Below are 10697 nucleotides of genomic sequence, written 5' to 3'. Positions count from 1 at the left end.
ACAAAATGTGTCTTGAAATGTTGCATTATATGTTGCCCTTTCTTTTCTCTCATGAATGTCGAGCCACATTTACAAGTACAGTATATTCAATATATCATCAATTCTAGTTAAAACAAGCTCTGATTAGACAAGTTTCCTGACAGCATTCATTTTCTGTGGTCCCCGCTAAAATGTAACAGTCGCTTATTGGAAATGACTTCTGATAATATGAATTTCCCGTTCGTGCTAATTATTTTGAATAAAATGAGTGCAAAGGATATTGGGAAATGTATTAACTTGCATCCAGATTAGCGAGTTTGTATTTTAGTGCAGTTTTGGGACTACTGATCCTGTGATTCATTTCAAGTTGCCAAAGATCTCATGCATCAGTGCCATTTCCATGAAGCAGTGCAAAAAACGTGCACTATCCTTGCAGACTAAAGTGGAGGTAATGGATGATTCACCACCATACAAGAAAAAGAAAGCTGTTGCTGCAGATTTCAATATTCCCGCAAACACTTTGTCAACCAATTTGAAAAACCTTGACTCTACAATACAGGCCTATGAACAGCAGGTGCCAGCATTGCCTATTTGATCAATATCTTGACCCTTGCTTTTGTGGTTTAAAAACGCCTGTGATCAGAATGAGACATGCAGTTAATTTGCAGTGCATACTTTTTAGAAGTTCACTTACGACTGTATAAATACAGTCGTAAGTGCGCAGTGCTTTTAAATGTATAATACTTGTCATTGCTCTGTAATTTAAATGTGTTTTCATTGTTACTGTAACTTCAATAAAAACTGACAGTATGCATTTGGCTTTGACTCCTGATTATGTGAATTACTGATAATAGAAATTGTTTTGCTGGTCACTTGAAATTCATATTAGCGAGAATTGACTGCACTGCATTATCTTGTTCTACATTATTTTTTTATATTTGTTTCTAAGGCCATTTTATTGTCCATTTGCTTCAGTTGCTACATTCAGTTTAAGACTTACATTGATGTCCAGTCCATTTTCCTGAATATTTATTTAAAGCAGACAATGAATAACTTGATTGAATGTTATCATAAGCCAAAGCAAAAAAAGAAAAAGGCTACATGTATGCTACATAAATTTTTTTAGAAGTATTTTTAAGTGTTTTTATCAAGGATTGATTAAACCTGCTATGTACATTCCTTTGCCAATGTACATTAATATTACACAGGTTTATGAAACCACACAGACAGTATTTGCGAGAAGTTATTCCATATTCTTCCGATTGGATAAGCCTTTGACTGAAACATCCTGAACGACATGTTCGGCTTGGCTGATTTTATCAGTCAGGCAAGTGCTTGTACGTGTTGTGAATTTAATTCATGGTACTGCTGTGCGTTAGGAACATACTACATTTTTGGATTCACCTGTGTAGACAAAAAGATAAAATCATTATGTTTCACAACAGTATAGCAAATTATATTGGTTTTTTTATTAAAAAAAAATAAATAAAAAAAGTTAAGTAGCTATTTTAAGTTTTGAAAAACCACTAATGGAACAATCACCTAAAGACCTGTGATAGTTTATAGTCACCTGTGTGCATTGCATTGTGTCTCTCTGTTCCTTTTATGGTTTGAGTTTGTAAAAATACTGTTTCTGTCAACCATGTCTGTGTAAAGTAACTGTATACAATTACACATTTATACACTGTGTAATATATATAAATTAATAAATTATATATTGACTCCTGTACACCCCGAGACCACTTTCAAACACAAAATGTCTTATGTTCAGTCACTCGACAACACCCACAATTCATGGTTTTTAAGCACTTTTAACAAATCTGTGAAAACTTACAATCATCCTCCACCAACAGGAGCACCAAACAAACGAGCGACACAAATAATCTTCGACTCTGACAGCGACTTCATTATCTAACCAGCTTAATTTGCCGTTCCTAGATTATCAAAAAGAAAATATTTAAGATTATTTCATATTAACTTAATTTGTTGTTATTCATTAAATTCACTTGCAATTTAAACCTTAACACCAGTTTATTGTCTTTTTTATTACAGATACTAATATCTGTGTATTATAAAAAATAATAGATAGGCTTCAGTTCACTATTTGATTATATATATATATATATATATATATATATATATATATATATATATATATATATATATATATATATATATATATATATACTGTTGCATCTCATTTTCTGTTCTCTTCCAGGTACACAGCAATTATGTTTAGTGATCCTTAATCAACCCTTGAACAAAGACTACTTTTCACCAGCTCTGGAATAAAGGTATTGATTTTGTGATATTTCTAAGTAAATGTCCCCTGACATTTTCTTGTTAACAGTCGCTGCTAGTGGAAGCCATTGGTTAGTTGAGGGATGCAGTCCAGACAGTAAGAGTCCTTCCTGGAGGTCAATGTTCTTTAATTGGTCAGTTATAAGATGCATAACTGACAATGTTGAGAGCTTTGGGCGCCAAACTGAAAGCTGAAACCTAACCTCCAAGGCATCATTTATCAGTGTAAATCTCAATGTTTAAGTAAGGCTAGAGTGGCAGATCAGTCCAGTACATGCATGTGCATTGATTTGTAATTCACCTAGCTGAGAATATTGTGCCAATCAGTATTTGTTATTTTAGACCTATTTAAAATATATTTTAACTGGATAGAATATTTTTAGTGAATCTTTAAAAGAGGTTACATGTCATTTTATACTGTATTTGTAACTTCCAAGGTGCAAACAAATGATTTTCACCAAGCATTCCCTATTATGGGAAAGCATTCCTAACTGTGATATATTTCATGGCTCCATACTGTAGCTAAGCAGCTTTGAATAAACCCGGATTGTTGATTTTATCTTTCTAGTCATGTTTTGTATTTGAGTATAGTTGTATAGTTTTTTTTAACGCTTTATTTTATTAATTTATGTAATATGCTACCTGTGAAGTAGGCTTTGCCTGTTGCTAATTATTTATAAAGAACAGAAATACAAAAAGTACCCACATAAAACCTGTTAATGAATGATGTCTAATACCAAATTCACATCATTTACAAAAGCATAAGCGAACATGTTAGCTCATGGAAGTTTAGCAAAGAATGGTTAAAAATTATACAAGTGTGCAGGGATGGAAATAAGACTCCCATTGCACAGCGGTTTGATTCACTCTTGTTTTTACTAACACGACACCTGAACTTGTCACTGTGGCTAAACAAGCATGTATTAAAGCCCGGAAAGGGGAGGCAACAGAGCCGCTGACATTCAGTAGCAAATGGTTGTCTGGATCCATGTTGACATAAAAATGATAGTATGTAAACTCAGAGTATTTGGAAGTAGGTTCAAAGCTGTAGGGTGATGGTGAATGTCAACGTTGATCTGGCCTGACTTATCTAAACAAAGATGTGAAATGTTACCCAGACATATATCTTTACTTCGTTAATGTAACATTGTAGCTGTGAATAACAATATTGTACATGTTTATGCAACTTAATACTTTCTGGTCAGTAATGTGTACCTGTAGGGAAGTAATAAGACCTGACAATGCCAAATCACTGGTCATGCTCAGCCAGTCCAGTGTTGCAAGGATCCAGGACCTAAACACACTGTAATGGGCAGTACCACATGAAAAAAATACAACAAATGTGTAGATGTATTTCTTTCACTATAATATACTATTAAATATTCTTTCTTCTTTAATAAGGAAGCAGAGTGGCTTTAACCACCCAAGGCGTGTGGATGATTTGTCTGTATTTCATCAGTATTCATTACAAACATATAGCTTCAGCTTGTTTGTACACTGTACTCGTAATAATCAAGCGCATGCAGAAGAAAACAAAAAAAAACACTCACTCCTGTAGGACCGGTAGTACATTTTAGAACTCACTAGTCAAAGGGTTACTAATTATTATGCATCCATTATGTGTAATCTCTTAATCCTATAAAGGGTTGTGGTGATCCGGAGCCTAACTTGGCAGACATAGGGCACAAGGCAGGACTACACCCTGGACGGGATACCAGTCCATTGCAGAGCAACTAAGGGGCCATTTAGAGAGGTCAATCCAGCTAGCCAGCATGTCTTTGGACTGTGGGAGGAAACTGGAGTACCCAGAGGAAACCCATGTGAACACAGGGGAGACCATGCAAGCTCCACACAGACAGACCTCTGAAGCCGGAATTGAACCCAGGACCCTGGAGCTGTGAGGCAGCAGTGCTAACCACCACGCCACCATGCTTAATAAACATTGAACTGATTAAAAACAAGAAGCACTATTTGTAGATGTTAATTTGAACAGTGCCATTGAAATTGCAGCTTTGAAGATTTATAGGCCTTTTTTTTAGAAGTTAATTCTGAACAGTAGGTGGAGCTGCAGCAAGCAACATGGTGTTTTGATTCATTGTAGTCCTTATAGTTGTCTGAGGAAGTGCAGCAGCAAACCTTCTTTGCCACTTCTGGCCATATTTAGTTGCACCCAAAAATACCTTTCTCATACGACCTGCGGCAGTGTCAGGTGACAGTGTTTTTTCAGTGGTCTGCGGGCTACGCATGCGGAGTGTGCACCTCCACTGCACATTCCAGATCACTATGTCCAAAAGCAGCCTCATACCGGCAAGACCGGCGCACCACCCCACCTCATGTCAACACCAGAATTTCAGCTCCCAACCCAATCCACGGCTCTGCTCCACCTGACTGCTTGACTGCCACGGAGAAATACTCTCAGGCAACAGACAGATCTGCACAAACTTTCCAGGGGATGCAGGTACCTCCATATCTGCAGCTTCTGTAGGGATGCACATCCAAAACACATTTGTCCCATAAACAGGAAATGACAGTCGCTTTCTTTTCAGCTTCTCTCCTGCAAGTATCCACCCCGATTAACATGCCAGCCTTAGCTGAAGCCCTTCATCATCATCCACATAGGTAATTTATTTCCTACCTCATTGATGGCCTCCAAAATGGATTTTTCACTGGCTTATAGACTATTCCCTCCTCATCTTTCATCTGCAGTAACGTTCCCTCCACAACCAGCGAATTCGAATAAACCAGCTCCTTAATTCAAACAGAAATCGACAAAGGATTCATGGTCTGCTCATTCTCAGCTCCTCCTTTTCCCACATACAGAATCGATCCAGTAGGCATAGCTACTCTCAAGGTGTCAGGAAAAGAGAGTCTGATTATCGACCTTTCAGCCCCCCGAGGGACATTCACAAACAGCATTAATTCAATGATATGTCACTTAAATACTTCACAATTGGCGATGCCATCAAAAGCATCAAGATGGCAGGCTACAGATCCTAGCTAGAAGCTGACATTTCAGATGCATTTAAAGTTATGCTTATCCACCCCTCCCTGCGCCATCTCTTTGGGATCTGCTGGCAAAGTAAATTCTTAGCAGCAGCAGACCGAACATATTTGACTCACTCTCCGAGGCTTTGTGCTGGATATTACTCAATTCCTGCCATATGTAATTTCTTCTTCACCTTCTTGATGACGTTCTACTGATATTTCCACCTTTGATCCCCAGCTCAAGCTATTAACAGGCTCAAATCACTTTTTTCAACACTCAGAGCTGGCAGAAGGGAAAGCAATCGTGCCACTCAATTCTACCGAGTTTTTAGGCATTACTCAGGGTTTTTTAAAATTCGAAGCCAGCCTGCCTCCTGCTAAACTGCAATGCATTTGTCTACTCAGCAATAGCTTCCAAATGTCTACATCAATATGAGATCTGCTGTCTCTCTCAGCCATTTCAATTATGCTATCCAAATCATTCCTCAGGGCAGAACATTCATTTCGCACCTACTAGCTTTTTCAACTACAGTAAAAACCCTCATTTCCTATATTATCATTTCTAATGAATCGGGGAAAGACATAAAAATGTGGGCAGCATTGTTCCACCATTGGAATGGGCTGTCTTTATTGTATGACAACCTAATCTCAGCTCCACATGATCTATCCTTGTTCACCAATGCTTATTTTATAGGATTCGGAGGCTATCTAGGATTCGAATGGCCTTCCGAGATTCAGGATTTATATCCTCATCCTAAGCTTTGCTTCTTCTAGAGCTTTAACCTGTTGTTGCAGCAGCACATATCTGGGGTTACCAGTGGTCTAGAAAATCAATTTTATTCTACAGCAGCAACAAATCAACAGTCTGTATCATCAATTAAGGCCGATCATCCTCCCCTTTCATGATGCAGTTACTCCGCCAGCTCATTGGATCTGTTTCAAACAATTTCATTTTTGAAGTCTGTTACTTGCCAGGCATCCATAATAATGCAGCTGATGCTCTTTCTCGTCTCCAGGTTCCCAGATTCCATCAGCCTGTTCCCACAGCAGCAGCAGAACCTCTACAAATCCCTTAATTCAAGGACCTGATGTTCGATTAAATACACCAATCTCTAACCTGCTTCAATATGCCCGAAACTACATGGCAGCCGCTTTGGCTACATCCACAAGATCTTCATATGCCACAGCATGGTGTACCTTCTCAACCTTCTGTGCCCACAATCATAATCAGTCTATTCAGTTTAACCAGGACCAAGACTCCTTAAGCCTCTCACCAGCAACCATTAAGACATACAGTACATCTCTGGCATCCAATACCACTATCGCCTCATGTCAGTTTGTCTCCGATCCTATTATCAATCCCAGCAATACAGCTGAAGCTTAGATGGATAGCAAAAACTTCAGCCCCAGATTCCATGTCTTGGTTACCTGTATCTTCAGACCCCCTCTTTCTGATTCTGATCCTCCAAAAAGGTTGTTTTTCTCCTTTAGAAGATCTACTGATGGAAACTATATGCCTTACCGCCTTCTTCGGATTCAAGAGATGTGCCGAATCTACTGTTCCATCAGTCTCCAGCTTCCCTTCCCTCTGCATCTGTTCCAGCAGTATTTTTCTAGTACCCAACTCCCACTTTATCACCATCCTTCGCACCTCCAAAACGGATCAGCTGCGTCAATGTCAATTCATCCAACTTTCTAAACTCAACTTTCCATTATGCCCATATACATCCATGGTAAGTAATGTACATTTCTCAGGAATAAACTTTTTCTCATATCGGATCCTCTATTCAATGACAGTTCATGCTCAGTAGTAACCAGTTACTGGTTCTCATCCCGTCTAGCCTCCACCATCTCTAGAGCAGGGCTACAGCCTCAATTCTATTACCCCCCACTCTTTCAGGTTCAGAGCAGCCACTTCAGCAGCTAAAGGTAATGTAAATCATCAGCAGTAGCGGGCTACATTCATTCATCATTTCCAACATTACTGCTGCCCACCAAAGCATAGTTAGTATGCGCGGAGTGAGGGCTATCTGACCGTCTAGACAACAAGAGGTTTCCTCCTAATGAAAGGGGGGTTTTCCTCTCAACTGAACGGCATGTATAAATCACATAGCCTAATTTCACTAACCCACTTTTCTGTCTTGTTTGTTTCTCTTTCTTGTACATGAGATGCACGGCACTTCTTTGTTTGTAACACGAGTGCAGGGTTCTGCGGGGAGCCAGGCCTCACTACCCCCAAAAGAATGTACACCAAATAGTAAGTGAACTTTAACTGCTGGTTTCACAAACCCAGAGATGTGAATACTTGAGAATGAACAAAACAGCACCTGCCAAGCAAAATTAGGTAAATGTTTTTATTTTCAAACAAATCAAACAAATTATTAGTTCAATTAATGGTATAGTTAACTAATTGAGAGCTCGGTTGGAATGACAACCAGCAGACACAGGGGGTCCCCAGGACCGAGTGATAATTACTGTAACTTCAATTAACAAGCCCTGATTCAGGCTTGCCCTGAGTATAAAAACAATTTACATTGGAGTTTTGCATTTTAAGAACTCCCTCCCTGACAACAAAGACTATACCAAAAAAGGCGAGCTACACAGCCCATGCCTGACAGGAGGGAGAGGTCTCATTACCTTAGCTATCCCGGTTGTAGTTATGCTCCCCCCTCTACAATTTTTTTTTGCCAAAAACACAAGTTGGTCAACTGCGTCAGGTTTTAGTTTTGTACGTTTGCAAGTAACAGTGTTACCACAGATACTGAAAGCCCTCTCAGATGGAGAAATTGTTACTGGTATGCACAGATACTTCATTACAAGTTTGCTTAGTCTAGGTAAATTAATCAGTTGAGCTTTCTACCAGATCATTGGATCTGATTCAACGTCAGCCACAGGAGTATGCATGTAGTGATTTACTTCAAGTAATAATTTGCCTTTTTCAAGAACTATGGAGGCATTAGTAGCTTGTGATGTGCTTGACTTAAAAGCTGCCCAAGGTCATCTTAAGTTTGTTATCAGGTGCCCCTTTATGTGCTGCGTCTCCTACTCCCTGAGATTCTATTTCAGTGTGACTGGCTGTGCCAGTGAAGCTCTTTTCCTGCTCTAGCAGAGATTCCTCCTCTGACACTGCTCTTGCTTTGATTGATGCAGCCTTGTCCGTACTGATGTACTGCGCTTTGAATCTAGGGTTGATTAAAGATGAAATATCAAGTAGATCTTGGGTGTGTGACTTGGAATACTTCTCATTCAAGTAACTCAGAATCTTCTCTTTTGATTGACTTTGTGAATTCAGTCTCATCTTCCTCAAAGGCCACAATATTGTTATGCAAAACAGGTTTGAGGAAGGAGACACTGACAGTTTTCACCTGACGGAATCTGTGAAATCCACTAATGTTCTTCAAGACTTATGTAATGAATCAAGCACATCAGTGTCCTGCCATGCTGTACTAAGTGCCTAGTTTTTCTATCTGCAGCTAGGACTTGTGTGATTGCTTTTTCCTGTTCCAGCACCCTGTGAATCATTTGCTGACGTGATCCCCAGCGAGTAGGTGTTTTTGTTATTATCTGCTGAGGTAGATTGAGCTCAGCTTGTGCCAAATTCAGAGCTTTTCTTTTCTTCCAGCTGTAAGAGAAAGCACTCAACAACCTCCTACACACTCCAATGGCACGGTCAATGTGCTTATCCCCTTTCATGCCATTTTCTTTAAAAAAAAAAAATGAAAAAAACACAAATGTAAGGAATAATTGATATAAAAATATAAACCTGTGATCTCGCCAAGTTTTACTTAATGTCACCAGAAAGCATATGCTGCTGTATGTAAGAGAAAGATAAAACAAATGACAACCAGCTAGTACAGTACTTTCAGCTTTTAAAATAAATGGACACTTTAATATTCCTTTTATCCCATTATGTAAAGTAATAATAAAATTAGAGATGCAATTCCCTCCTGCATTTAATTTCTACTCAAGCCAAAAATATTGCTACTTTTTATAAGGGATTGTAATAGTTAATTCATTAGCCAAGTTATTATTATTATTATTATTATTATTATTATTTGCAAATAATTTATGCAAAACTGTACCTTTCTTTACTGTATTTACAGTTGTCCCGCGTTATACCGCCCCCCTTTATAATGCCACCCTTGCATACCGCCAGCTATTCTCTCTGAACAAATGTCACCAATATAAAAACAGTTCTATGTTTACCCGTTATATCGCCATCCCGCTGTCCACCATCCGCCAACTTCCCAAGCCAAGCAAACGTAAATATTAGCTTTGTAGTTTCCCTCATTATAGCGTCAGCAAAATAATGACGGCCAATTAAAACAACTAAGTTATGCAGTTAATCTTTGACTTGCTTTCCTAGTTCATTGTTAACTGAACGTTCAAACCAATGTCATCAACACTCCCACTCCCAAAGCAAAACAGGAAGTACAGCATGACGAGTCGACCCTACATTTAACACCAAAGCAAAACAAAAAAAAAATCTGCATGTATGCATCTGAAAATAAGAAAGCAAGTCAGGAAGACATCGGAACTGTTTTCTTGCCTAAATGAGGCATATACTGTTAATCGAAGGACAATTATACACATTCTAATGGATAAAAACAAATGGCTTACCGTGATGCAATGGGTTGATTTATTTAACCTGAAAAAGGCTTGACACAGTCTAAAATTAGTGACTTTATAAAACTACAGTAAATATTAAAAATAACTGAAAAATACGGTAAGAGGTTTGTTTGTTCACGTCCAAGTTTTGCACAAACGAAGGCTGACTTAAACTAAAGTTTTGTAAACAGCAGTATTATTAAAGTATTAACTGTTCTTCAAAAGTAACCATGTATTCATACAGATGGGAACATGTGATAAAACATCACTAGTAGACCCCTTGTTGTATTAATAACTAGTACTCTAGTTTAAAATAAATAAATAAATAAAAAGTTTTATTAAAATGGCCTGGAGATGATGTAATTGTATAACGTTTGAATTTATTTGAAACATAGAAGGTTGTGTGTGTGAGTGTGTGGTTTTTTTTTTCGTTTTGTTTTTGGACCCTCTCTATAACGCCATCCTTGCTTATTGCTTGTTTTTGCCCATGGCTCTTACCTGCTGGTATAAAGAGGGTTGACAGTAGTTTTTTTTTTTTTTTTTTAACCTGCTAATAATATCTAATAGCCTGATGCAGAACTAGATTCTTAACGTAGAAGCACTTTTAAAAGCTGCTTTTATATATTACAATCCCAAACTCTCCTAATTCTGTACATTTAAATCATTTACAAACATAACATACTTTCTTTTCTATTAGTTTCCATGTATTAAGGCCATGAACAGACTGAGAAATATTTTATCATATCGCCAAGGATACAGAAAGTATGTTTATTAATATAAAACAACAGAAACGTTGGGTATGTAAATATAGTTTAATATTCAAT

At 38.0% G+C, this 10697-nt stretch overlaps 1 pseudogene; it reads left to right on the top strand.

Moving 5' to 3' along the window:
* Window positions 1–4052: 4052 nt before the first annotated feature.
* The window catches only part of LOC121307876, a 61639-nt pseudogene continuing 54994 nt past the window's right edge, over window positions 4053–10697 (top strand).

The sequence above is a fragment of the Polyodon spathula genome, chromosome 3 (assembly GCF_017654505.1).
Source record: "Polyodon spathula isolate WHYD16114869_AA chromosome 3, ASM1765450v1, whole genome shotgun sequence".
Taxonomy (NCBI): Eukaryota; Metazoa; Chordata; class Actinopteri; order Acipenseriformes; family Polyodontidae; genus Polyodon; species Polyodon spathula.
Note: the sequence above shows the minus strand (reverse complement) of the source record. Positions and strands in the feature narration are given on the sequence as shown.